The following is an 11563-nucleotide window of genomic DNA, read 5'->3' as shown; positions in this document are numbered from 1 at the left end:
TTACACAGTGGTGATATTTTTGTTTGCTGCCTTGTACTCTGGACATTATGCCTAGTATCACCAGTCTGGATGGGTGTCCAGCCCGCATCTTGCCTGTCCTAACATGAATTGTTAATTCAGAAGGAATATCGTGTCTCTGGAGGCAGCTTCTAGAGTGGGCTGCTGTCGAAGTATAGCTTTCTTTTTCCAAGATCAGATAGTTGCTACAGGAAATTTCCTCAGGGAGAGGCACTGGACCATCATTAGCATTGATGCTGTGCAAGAGCAGCGCAGTGTTCAAGCTGCTCTTGAACAGCTGCAGTAGCAGTAGGAAAGCAGTCCCATTTCTGGTCACAGCCACACAGCAGTATGAGGCATCCCTGTACCAAGTACAGCTTTCATTTTCCTCTGGGACAACACAGAGCATCAGGCAACATATGTGGATGTTGAGTTAATGAAGTCAGAGCTGGTAGTACTGACGAATACTTTTGGCACCAATTAAAATTATCAATACTCTCCACTCAGGGTTTGTGAGAAGTAGCTCTTACCTGGGACAGAAGATAGTTGTCACCCAAGTACTACTGAGAAGGAGAAGGTTGCCTTGGTTATATGAATCCTGGAAACACCAAACTTTTGCTGGTGCATTATTCATCAGCCTGGGCTCGGGAAGGTGACAGCTACCTGTGTGAGTTAGGAGGTATCATCTGTTGCCCACCACCCATGAGGTTCTCAACCTGCACCCTCTGTGGACACAGAGGACATGTTGGAAGGCTGTGCTACCTGTAATGGCTACAAGGTAGGGTGACGTCTTTATTCCCTGTCTCCTGACCTGACACAATTTTCCATCAGCGGGAATGCTGAGAAGAGCCATTGTAGATCATTACAGATGCTTTACTGCCGTCAGCTCAGGCTGTCTGGTCTGGCAAGACATATGGCACTCACACCTTTCATATCTCCTGCCCGTCTGATGCTGTGCAGCCAAGCCAAGTACAAACCTGCTGCTGAGCCCATCTGGAGCAATGAAGTTGCTGAATCACTCACACTAAACGAGCCTGCTTACCTCTTCTTGCATTTAGCAGCAACGTAGCTGTTGCTAGAGCTTTTTGCATTACCACCTCAGGGTAGGGCTTCAAAATGGCTGTGCGATATGTCTAAAAGAATGCTGGAGGGCTACTGAACTGCCCTTCCAAATCAGGCTCTTGTTTGCACGCTGTGTCCTTCACAAAAACTCATGGAACCTAAAGAGAAGACAGTGCCGAGATAGGAGTGTAACAAGTGGAACTACAGCCAGTCCCTCCACCAGCTGCAGCTCGCTCATTTCCTGTGAAAACTGGGAGGGTCACATTGTTAGGGACAACCTGACTAATTGTTTTCTGCTGAGTGGTTGACAGCTGTTTGCTGTAACTTGAAATCATGTGTATGTCGGACATGAGTAGTAAATCAACTTTTCTCTGACTTTCCTGTTCCCAGTTGCTGTTTCCCTCTGCAGCCCTTTGTATCCCATTCTTGGAACCAGGCCCTACTGGCTTTTAAATCCCAGCTGTGCCATCCCATCCATTGCAGCTCTTTGGCCCAGGCTTTGAAATGTTTGAAATTTCAACCCTTAACACCTCTGATGCCATCCAGCTCTGCTGTGGAAGCCCGCAGATAATGCTCTCAGCTGGAAACAAATGAAAAGTAGGAAGTAATTGAAAAACAAAGGCCAAAAGAAAATCAAATCTTGAACAAAACTGGACACAGCAACTATTTCCAGACATACTTGAAGTGTGGAAGATGGGCACTGCCCGAGTGCTTGTCTGGGATCAAGTTGTAGCAAGAATCTCATACAGTGTCTCCTGCAGGCAAAGTTGTTCCTTAGCAGCTGCTGAGACTTGGGTAAGTTACCTGGTGTTGAAGTGTTTAGGATAGGATATGAAGGGGTCAGGAAGGCTAAGTCTGAGGTAGCAGGAGATTCTGAGGGAGTAGGAATTACTGATGTTGATTATGGTCACTACCAACCTACTCTGAGTCTATGCTAGCACTTGTGATCTCAACAGCAGCTGCATTTGTCACCTGGCTCCACTCTTTGGATGTCCTAGAATACTTTATTTAGTCCAGGACAGAGTCTGTTCTTACCATCACAACCACCTCTTTCCTGCATCCACACATTTGCTGCCACAGAACTGCCAAGCTTACCGGCTGTCGTGCACGCCCTGTGCTTGCTCTTCTGTTTTCTGCCACAGTCAGCAGAATTGGTTTAGTAAGTGAATAAAAGTAATCCTTGTTCTTTCCTTAGCTAGACAGGTTGTTAACCTTTCCAAAGGTTATTTGAAGGTCTACACCAGCAGCTTCTGCCCTGCCTGGATCAGCTCAACTGTTGGCAGCTTTCATGTGCGTATTATTTGGATAGGTTGCTCCTAAGCCATGAAGGACTGTGGATTGCAGTCAGTGAGGGATGGCAAACCTATGTTGGTGTTTGTTAGATTTGGGGAAAAGGAGACCTCTTAGGATCAGTGGAAGCATATACATATCTGAAGGATGCATGGCATGATCTACTGCCTTTGAGACAGATAATAAGTGGACTTGCAACAAGGTGGAGGCCAGTGAAGGCAGACTGCTCCACTGGTGAAACTTCAACTTTACGGACAAGCCTAACTCTTGATAATGTGGCAAGTGGCTCTTTCCAAGGGAGGGGACTGCTGGGATAAGAGAGCAGTACTGAGATCACAGACCTGGAAGGCTTGCAGAAGTATGACATGCAGTTCAACCTGACACAAAGTATGATAGTGCGAGGGTCAGAGGGACACTCTGGGTAGTAACGGGGAGGTACCATATAGCACAAGCCTGGGACAAGCCCAGGCAGAAGCCTCTGGCACAGACTTAGGGTCACACAAGAGTTAGGGAGCAGCATTCCTCACATACTAGCTAGTTTGTTAGTAAAGTACTTGGCACAAATATGAATGCCTAAAAAATGCTACGATTATACAAGAAAAGAAAAAAAAACCAAAACCTTAATGGAACATTTGGCAACAGATGGGGCTTTTGACTACCAAGACTATTTAATTTCTCCTTGGCTGCCTACTTCATGTGGGCAGGTATTTGTGCTCAGATTTGTCCTCTACCTTAAAGTGAGTGACCTCAAGTATAACAAAGGGATACCCTAGATTCTTTGCCATGGAATCCTCTTTCTTCTCTGCAAGTATGTATATGTCCCCGCTCAGGATATGGTCTGCCACTGTAATGACAGTAAACCTGTCAGCAGCCATCTCACTCATCCCTTCCTTTCGACTGTTGCCCCTAAGTACCTAACCACCTTGCCGAACTTTTCAGAGACCTGTCTTTTGCCCTTAACTTTCCCAAGTCCCTTTGATGTCCACACTGAAGTATCTGTGGGAAATGGTGAACTGTATCTTGGTATGTATTGCTCACAAAGGTCTGCAGCACGGTACAGTATAAGGCATGTTTTCTGAGGAACACCAGCTATATTTATGGCTTACATAGATTTATGGCTTGACTTTAGGGAGCTTGGCTGTGAGTCAGTGACAGCGCTGTATTGGCAAACTGGTTGTGCGAACGCTGAGGTGAAGGCAAGGGTTAAGGAAAAGATCTGATTAAGAGATCTGACACAAGGCAGGAATCTGGGATGAGATCTATGACAAAGAAGCCTGACTGGTGAGTGTCCATTAGAGATGGCCAACACATGTAAGACTGCAAGCTTGCAGGTGACATCCAAGTATCATTATCTTTGAATAAAATGAGCAGGGAAGAGGCAACAGGGCATCAAGGCAGACTCTTGGGATAGCACTAGCTGTGAGAGAGCCACTGAATACAGCAAAGCCATCTTAAAATTCATTATTACCAATTTAATTCATCAAATCTTTCTACTATATGTATCAGGGCAGTGTTTTGTATTAGATGGCCAGTGCAATTTTGGTCCAGTAGTATTTAAAATGAGGTTTACTGTTGCATTGGACCACAGCCTTAGAGGCAAGGGTTTCGCTATAAATACAACCCAAATGTCAAAAGCAATTTAAGACTGAGCTATGGGGGGATTAGGCTAATCTTGTAGATGGCATGCATGTTAAGAGATGTCTGATTAACTACGTTAATTTTCATCCATATGAAGTAAAATGGCAAGCATATGGACTTTTTTTTTTCCCGTGGTCCATACTGTAACATAAAATTTTATTAAACAGCTTCCATGAACAAGTCAAACAGTTCACACTACTAACATGAGCTTATTAGTGCAACCTGCAACTAGGTTCCATACGTGTGCGCATGCTGCTGTCACTAAGGCAGCCCTCTTGCTCATAAAGAGTTAAATTTAAGAGAGCTGGTACTCAGAAGTAAATCAAGATTGCTCATAAAAAGAAACAGGGGTACACTATGTAGTCTCCCAATGCATAGAAATGCATACATTACATTAGGCATACAAATTGCCTAATGATAAGTGTGGCTAATTTGTGATTTGTGTGTATATATATCAGCATTTATTCAGGTGCAGCTGTGAGGGTGCTTGTGAAATATGCAAGTGCAGAGATAAACTGAATGAACCCAATCTATAATGTTGTTAACTAAACTATGTGATGTGCAGTAGATTCTAATCTGATTTAATCTACTACCTAAATTACTGTAGAGACATTTTTTCCAACCTTACAATTTGTGCTAAATAAAGCTGGTGAAAGTACATAGAAAAAAGACGTTATTTTGGGCCTGAGAAATCAAAAGGTTGATATGTCTTTTCCAAGTCCTTCACCTTCCAGGAAGGCCACCAAATAGGTTGCTACAAGGAAAGTGGAGGATATCAGAACCATCCAGAAGTGTAGCTGCTAAGGGACTCTCAGCACCTTGGACACCATCACCAAAAGAGCTCAACTGATGCCATCTCTTTCAGGCTCTTAAATGGGCTCAAATGGGACATAGCTGACCATATCTGACACTGCATGTTCTCCTAATTCTCTGACTTCTGATTTCCTCTTCAATTTGTCATTTAGACTTAATAAGAGTATATAGAGCTATGAAGATTTTAGCTGTTTCTGTAAATTTTCTAATTTTTTTTACTGATAACATTGTTATTTTGGTATATCACAATTTAGATGATTAAGCAGATTGATTAGTCATTAAAAAAAATTTAAAAGTGGTAAAAACCCACACACAGCGGAGAGTTATATGCTTCGTAATTTACAGGTATAGCTGAAAATGTGAAATATCTACTTGACTGAGTAATACACTAAATGAGAAAAAACTATCAGACAATCCCTAAAACCATATATTGGATTAGATTTGTAGATAATTACATAAATGTTTTCTCTAAAAAGGCAAATATGCACACATTTTAAAACCTGGTAGCTGTTGTCTCATTGCTTGGCGACATTACTCAAAATGCTACTCTGCTTTGCCATCACCTCTGCACAAAGGTGCATGGTCAGCGACTGACATTACCTGGCCTCCAAAGTAGCTGCCTGCCCTGATGTGTCAAATCAATGTCTGCCAACTATGGTGATAGGGTCACTGAGCAACAGCCAGTTGATCTGGCAAGCTCATGATCAGAGGAATGGTTCACAGCAGTCCAAAAGCAGTAGAAGCAATTTCTATTAGTGACTACAGCCCTGAAGACCATTTTGAGCAAAAAACTGCCAGGTGACTTATGCCACTAAGCTAGGGAGTGGCTTCCAGAAGATGAGGATGCTTCAAAACAAATGGGAATGTGGCTGCACAAGCAGCTCATGGCCATGCCTGCTGCAATTAAAAAAATCAAGGAATCAGAGCCTGGGCATCACTATCTGCCACCCCTGCATTTGTGTCTCAGAAACATCTGTGTTTGTGAGAGAGTAATTCTAATGCAAAAATCAGTATCACTCACTTTTCTGGGTAACTAGCTTATGTGAATAACCTCCCATTTCATATTATCCATAATTTATACACACTACTGCAAAATTAATCGGATTTTTAGTAAGCTGTTTTTGAAAGAAATCCACATCAACACTAATCTTTAAAATGAATCAATGGAACAACAGCTCTCTCAGATAAAGGATTTTTGGACTGAATTCTTGAGATGCTCTAGTAACACAGCTACTACAGGGCACAGCTGGAACTATGTGGCCACTTTCCTCACGCTATTTTTTCTTCCTACTTTCCATTTTCTTTTGCATATGTTATCCTAATTGCTCTGGGCTTTGCTTTTTTAAGATTTCCCTCCTCATTCTCTTTTGTCTCCTACCTTTTCTCCTATCCTATTACCTTTTACCTCTTCCTCATCAGGGATCAATTTGCAAGTTGGAGCAGGTTCAGCAGTGGGACACAAAGATGATTAGAGAACTGGATCACATGATGTGTGAGGAGAAGCTGAGACCTGTATTCATCATGGAGAAGAGATGGGTCAGTGAAGGTCTAATCATAGTCTTCAGCTACTTGAAGATGTGTTATAGAGAAGAAGGTGCCAGATTCTTGGGCATGCAGAGTGAAATGACAAGAGGCAATGGCCAAAGTTACAGCAACAAAAATTCCAGATGGATCTAAGTAAAAATGTTTTCTCCATGAGAGTGGTTAAACCTGCAACAGGTGCCTAGAGAGCCTGTAAGATCTCCATCCTTGGAGATACTGAAAACTACTAGACAGGGCCCTCAGCAACATGATCTAACTTTGGAGCTAGGGCTGATTTTAGTGGGAAATTGAATTAGAGCATAAATTATTCTGAGATTCTGTCTTCAAATCTCTTTGGTCTGCTAATCTCCATTTTCTTAAGGCTTTATTCTCAAATAAGCTTCCCTTTAACCCACCCCACTCAAGCCTTCTGCCATACCTGGTCAACCATCAGCAACACTGGCCCCAAAGTGACACCATGTATTTGATTCATGTGCACACCTTCCACTCTGCAATTTTTCATCATGGTCTCCATCCCTGGTTGTCTTTGAACTGAAAGAAGTTTTTTTAGCTCTCACCTGGTCTGCAGGTGGCAGCTGGAAGAAATCTATTGAACAATAAGAAAACTGCTGAGAGAGTCATACCCGTCTTGTTGCATATGAGGTTAAGCCCACCCATCCAGATTGCATCCAGATGCTGTAACCAGTGTTTGCATAGGACGGCACTGTCTTACACTGTGTGCAGCTACTTCACTGCTTGATACTTGAAAGCCAGATTTAGAAATATGGCCCTTAGCATCCAATTTAGTATAATGACAAGAATAGCAAAACCCTGATGAAAAAACATTAAAATGTAATAAAGATATTAAGACACATTTATTCTCATCCAAGTATATCACTAAGGCAAAATGTATGACCCCCCCCCCCCATTAATTAATTGCATAGGTTTAACCTTTCCTACCAGAGCAAAATTTCTGTGCTCCATTTAAAGACTGAATGGCATTTAAAAATCAAAAATCCAAGTAGCAAACATCTAAGAGCTGTATGGTAGCTGTAGTCAGTAGTACATTGTTTCTTGAAAGGTGAGTTATGAATAGCACTTTTGGCAAGAGTCTGATGTCAACCAATAATGGTATTAATTTGCTATTACGTCATGCAGGGCAAACTTAAGGCTACTTGCTAATTGTAAGCACGCAAGCTGATGCTTCCTGAAAAAATCAGCCCAGAATAGAAAGTGCTTAGAATGATAAAAATATTAAATGATAGCACTTAGAAATGTCATTGGCCAGATAGATCCTTCAGGCATGGCAGATAAAGTCTTCAATGACTAAACAGCCCATTTACTTTTGACCTGTGGCTTCCCCCTTATCTATGCAGTGGAGAATACAAAGATAAACAGGAACCAGTTTACTGGTTCTGGCTACTTCTTTAAAAAAAGAAACATTGAAAATCTCTGTGAAGGATTTCCACGGGACTCCCGCTGCTCATGGAAACTGTCAGGTTGAATGAGACAACCAGAGGAAAGAGGGACTTAGTGGTGCAGAGGACTTCTCAACTGAGCAGCCACACTTTGGTGGCACACGGCAGGAGGGAGCTGACAAGGAGCTCCCAAGGCTTTGTGGACCCTCAGATGAGGACCATGTGAAAGTGATGAGGTCTGGGGGAAGCCAGAGCCCCCAGCTATGGGGGGAAGCTTCAGCCAGGTTCCCAGGACCACTTTCCTGGGTGTCACACTCATGAGGGGGGGCTATGTCTGCCACACTGTAGTACTGTGGCAGGATGTGAAGGCAAAGAAAGGCAGAGGCAGATGTTCGTGACAAACAAAGATGTCTGTAGGACAGTCTGATGATTATCGTTCAGCCGGCTGTGTGGGTGAAGGGAAGGCTATGTGGAGGAGGTGTGTTTGACCCAGCCTTGGCTCCAAGGCAGTCAGGAAGCACCTGCACAGGACAGCCACACTGTGTACCTACCTCTGCCAGCAGCTGCTGACAACCTTCTGAGGCTGAGCCCATCAGCCAGGATCAAACTGCTATGCAGAGGAGTCATGCAGCATCTGCAGCAACTGCAGGCACAGGCCACAGCTTCTGGGAGGCAACACCGCATCACTTTCCTGGACACTGCCACTCTACAGCTACAGGCTCCATCACCAAGACTGTCCAACCCCAGGAGTCTGAGGCAAAGCCAAGCCGTCAAAGGACAGTTTCATTTGTTTCCTTATCACTCTTCTGCATTGCCTGCAAATAATCACATGAACCCTGAGGATGGTTTGTGCTGTGTTTAAGGAAGGGGACAGTGGTGACCTCCATATAAGCCATCCACCAGTTCTCTGACAGAGATGCATTTTGGCTAGACTGAAGTAGGCTAGGCATGGACATTGGGCAGAGGATTACTCACTCTCTCATGCAAAAACCAGCATGCTGCTTCTGAACACACTGCTGTGTATGCTTTGTGAGTATTATGTTTCTTGACATTATCCAGTACGTGGGTTAACATATTTGTTGGCGACATGGACAGTGGGATTGGGTGCACCCTCAGCAAGTTCACCCATGACACCAAGCTGTGTGGTGCGTTCCAACACGCTGGAGGGAAGGGATGTCATCCAGAGCGACCTGGACAGGCTTGAGAGGTGGGCCTTCATGAAGTTCAACAAGGCCAAGGGCAAGGTCCTCCACATGGGTCAAGGCAATCCCAAGCACAGATACAGGCTGGGCAATGAGTGGATTGAGAGCAGCCCTGCAGAGAAAGGCCTGGGGGTATTAGTGGATGGAAAACTGACTATGAGTCAGCAATGTGCACTCACAGCCCAAAAAGCCAACTGTATCCTGGGCTGCATCAAGAGAAATGTGGCCAGCAGGTCAAGGGAGGTGATTCTCCCCCTCTACTCTGCTCTCCTGAGACCCCACCTGGAGTACTGTGTTCAGCTCTGGAGCCCCCAACATAAGAAGGACATGGACCTGCTCGATTGAGTCCAGAGGAAGCCACAAAAATGATCAGGGGTCTGGAGCACCTCCTTTATGAGGACAGGCTGAGAGAGTTGGGGTTGTTCAGCCTAGAAAAGAGAAGTCTCTGGGGAAACCTTATAGAGGCCTTCCAGTACGTAAAGGGGGCCTACAGGCAAAACGGGGAGGGACTCTTGATCGGGGAGTGTAGTGATAGAACGAAGGGTAATGGTTTTAAACTGGAAGAGGGTAGATTTAGATTAGATAGAAGGAAGAAATTCTTTTCTGTGAGGGTGCTGAGGCACTGGAACAAGTTGCCCAGAGAAGTTGTTGATGCCCCCTCTCTGGAAGTGTTCAAGGCCAGGTTGGATGGGGCTTTGAGAAACGTCTAGTGGAAGGTGTCCCTGCCCATGGCAGGGGGGTAGGAACTAGGTGATCTTTAAGGTCCCTTCCAACCCAAACCATTCTATGTTTCTGTGAAACAGGCGTTACAAAAAATAAACACAATGATAAATGTAAACACTAACAACAGCATAACACAAACTCTCCCTTACCAGCTTCACTATTTATTTTCTGTGACAATTTAAAAAAACTTTTCAATTGACTACTCAGAAAATACTCACTATTTTTGCGAACTGTCTCAACTGCATCAGTCATCAGAGATAAAGGAAACAAGTACAACCCTAAACTGGTGTATTAGGTGTGCTCTGAAGTACAGAGAGAAGTAAAGGATTACAGTGATTACAGCAGACGAGGTGATGAGAATGTAATAGAAACATGATACCACAATCACCAACAACAAACACTGAGAGCAGGTTAGTGGATAAACTAAAGAGAGTTCCCAGCTATTGCAAAAATAAAAATACCATCTGGAACAAAGCAACGCTTTCTTTCCTGTGGCATATTTCATAACATGTTTTACTAAGCCAACTAAATCAAAGGTTTTAGAAAACAATAGTATGAGAAGAATTAGGAGAGGTAGATAAGGTCAGGTAATATTTGAAGGGAAAACCCAGATTATTCAGGAAGGCCATCAAGATTAAAAGCGAGAAAAAGAAAAGGCTCTACACTACTAGTGTTGAACAGCCTCAGCAGAAGCTGCACAGCCTGAAGATGAATGAAAGAAGAGCTCAAGGGTTAGGAGGGCCGTGAAGAAATTTATAGTAACCTTTTCTTTTTGGTCAAGGCCAGAAAGTAGTGTTTAGAGTGGTTCCTGGAATTAACAGGTTAAAGTTTTTTTACCCACAGCAGCATTAGTTACTGTAATAGGACTTTGAGGTTTGGAGCTGGTGCTTTTTGAGGATAAGTAAACATACATACATGTCAACCTAGAGACAGTCCCTGCCCCAGAGACTTCCCAGTCTAGACTTAAGGCATGAATCTGATGTGGAAAGCAGATAGGGAGTGGAAGATATTTTGTTGACAAAACCAGTTGTGAAATAGATGGCACTGGAAGAGTACAGGAGAATCAGTGATTGAAAAGTGGGAAAAAAAAGTTTGCCAATATAAAGAACAAAATGCTTGCTGCCATATGCCTGTGACCAGATCAGGAAAAGACTCAAAGAATGATGGAGTGGGAGAAGTGCAGATGAGAGGTGTGTAAAACAACTACAGGGAACTTCTTACTTGGAGAAAATGTTGATGTAAATAGAAATGAACCCAAGGAGCCTTATCTTTATTGTTCTGTCTCCCGAGGCTTTGGGTGTATGGGAATGAGAGGAAGAACAGGTCCACAATTAAACATGCATGATAGCAGTTAGACACTGACTTTTCCTCATTTCTCTGTAGGACATGAATTTATGAGACTTATTTGTCAACAGATTTGGTTCTTGGTAATTATTAGTGGGGTTTTATTGAAACCACGACCACAACGGAAGACCACTCTGCTATGTACTGTGCAAACACAGAAAGGCATTTCCTGACACTAAATAAAGGGAATATATAATAAGTGACAATGAAAAATGAAATAAAATCCTCTATACCTCAGTAACACATGACCATGCCAGTTTCATCAGCTTCTAAGTGTCAAAGTAGGGACAAGTCTTGAAAAGGGATTTTGAGGAGGAATATGAATTTCAGAAGATTTCAGTTATTTCATGTGAAGTCATGCCTCCAAAATTCTGTCAGGAATTATTACTGAAAGTTAGGCTTTATTCACTTGTTGTCTCCCCACTAATTCCCCTTCACTTGGTCTGTCATCATAAAGCTCTCTGTTTAATTTTTGGTGATTATGTATGTGGCCACAGACACATGCAAACTGTCTCTCAGGCTTACTCTAAGATTTCTGACTAGATGTTTATCTAC

This window comes from Strix uralensis, chromosome 1 (assembly GCF_047716275.1).
Source record: "Strix uralensis isolate ZFMK-TIS-50842 chromosome 1, bStrUra1, whole genome shotgun sequence".
Classification (NCBI taxonomy): domain Eukaryota; kingdom Metazoa; phylum Chordata; class Aves; order Strigiformes; family Strigidae; genus Strix; species Strix uralensis.
Note: the sequence above shows the minus strand (reverse complement) of the source record.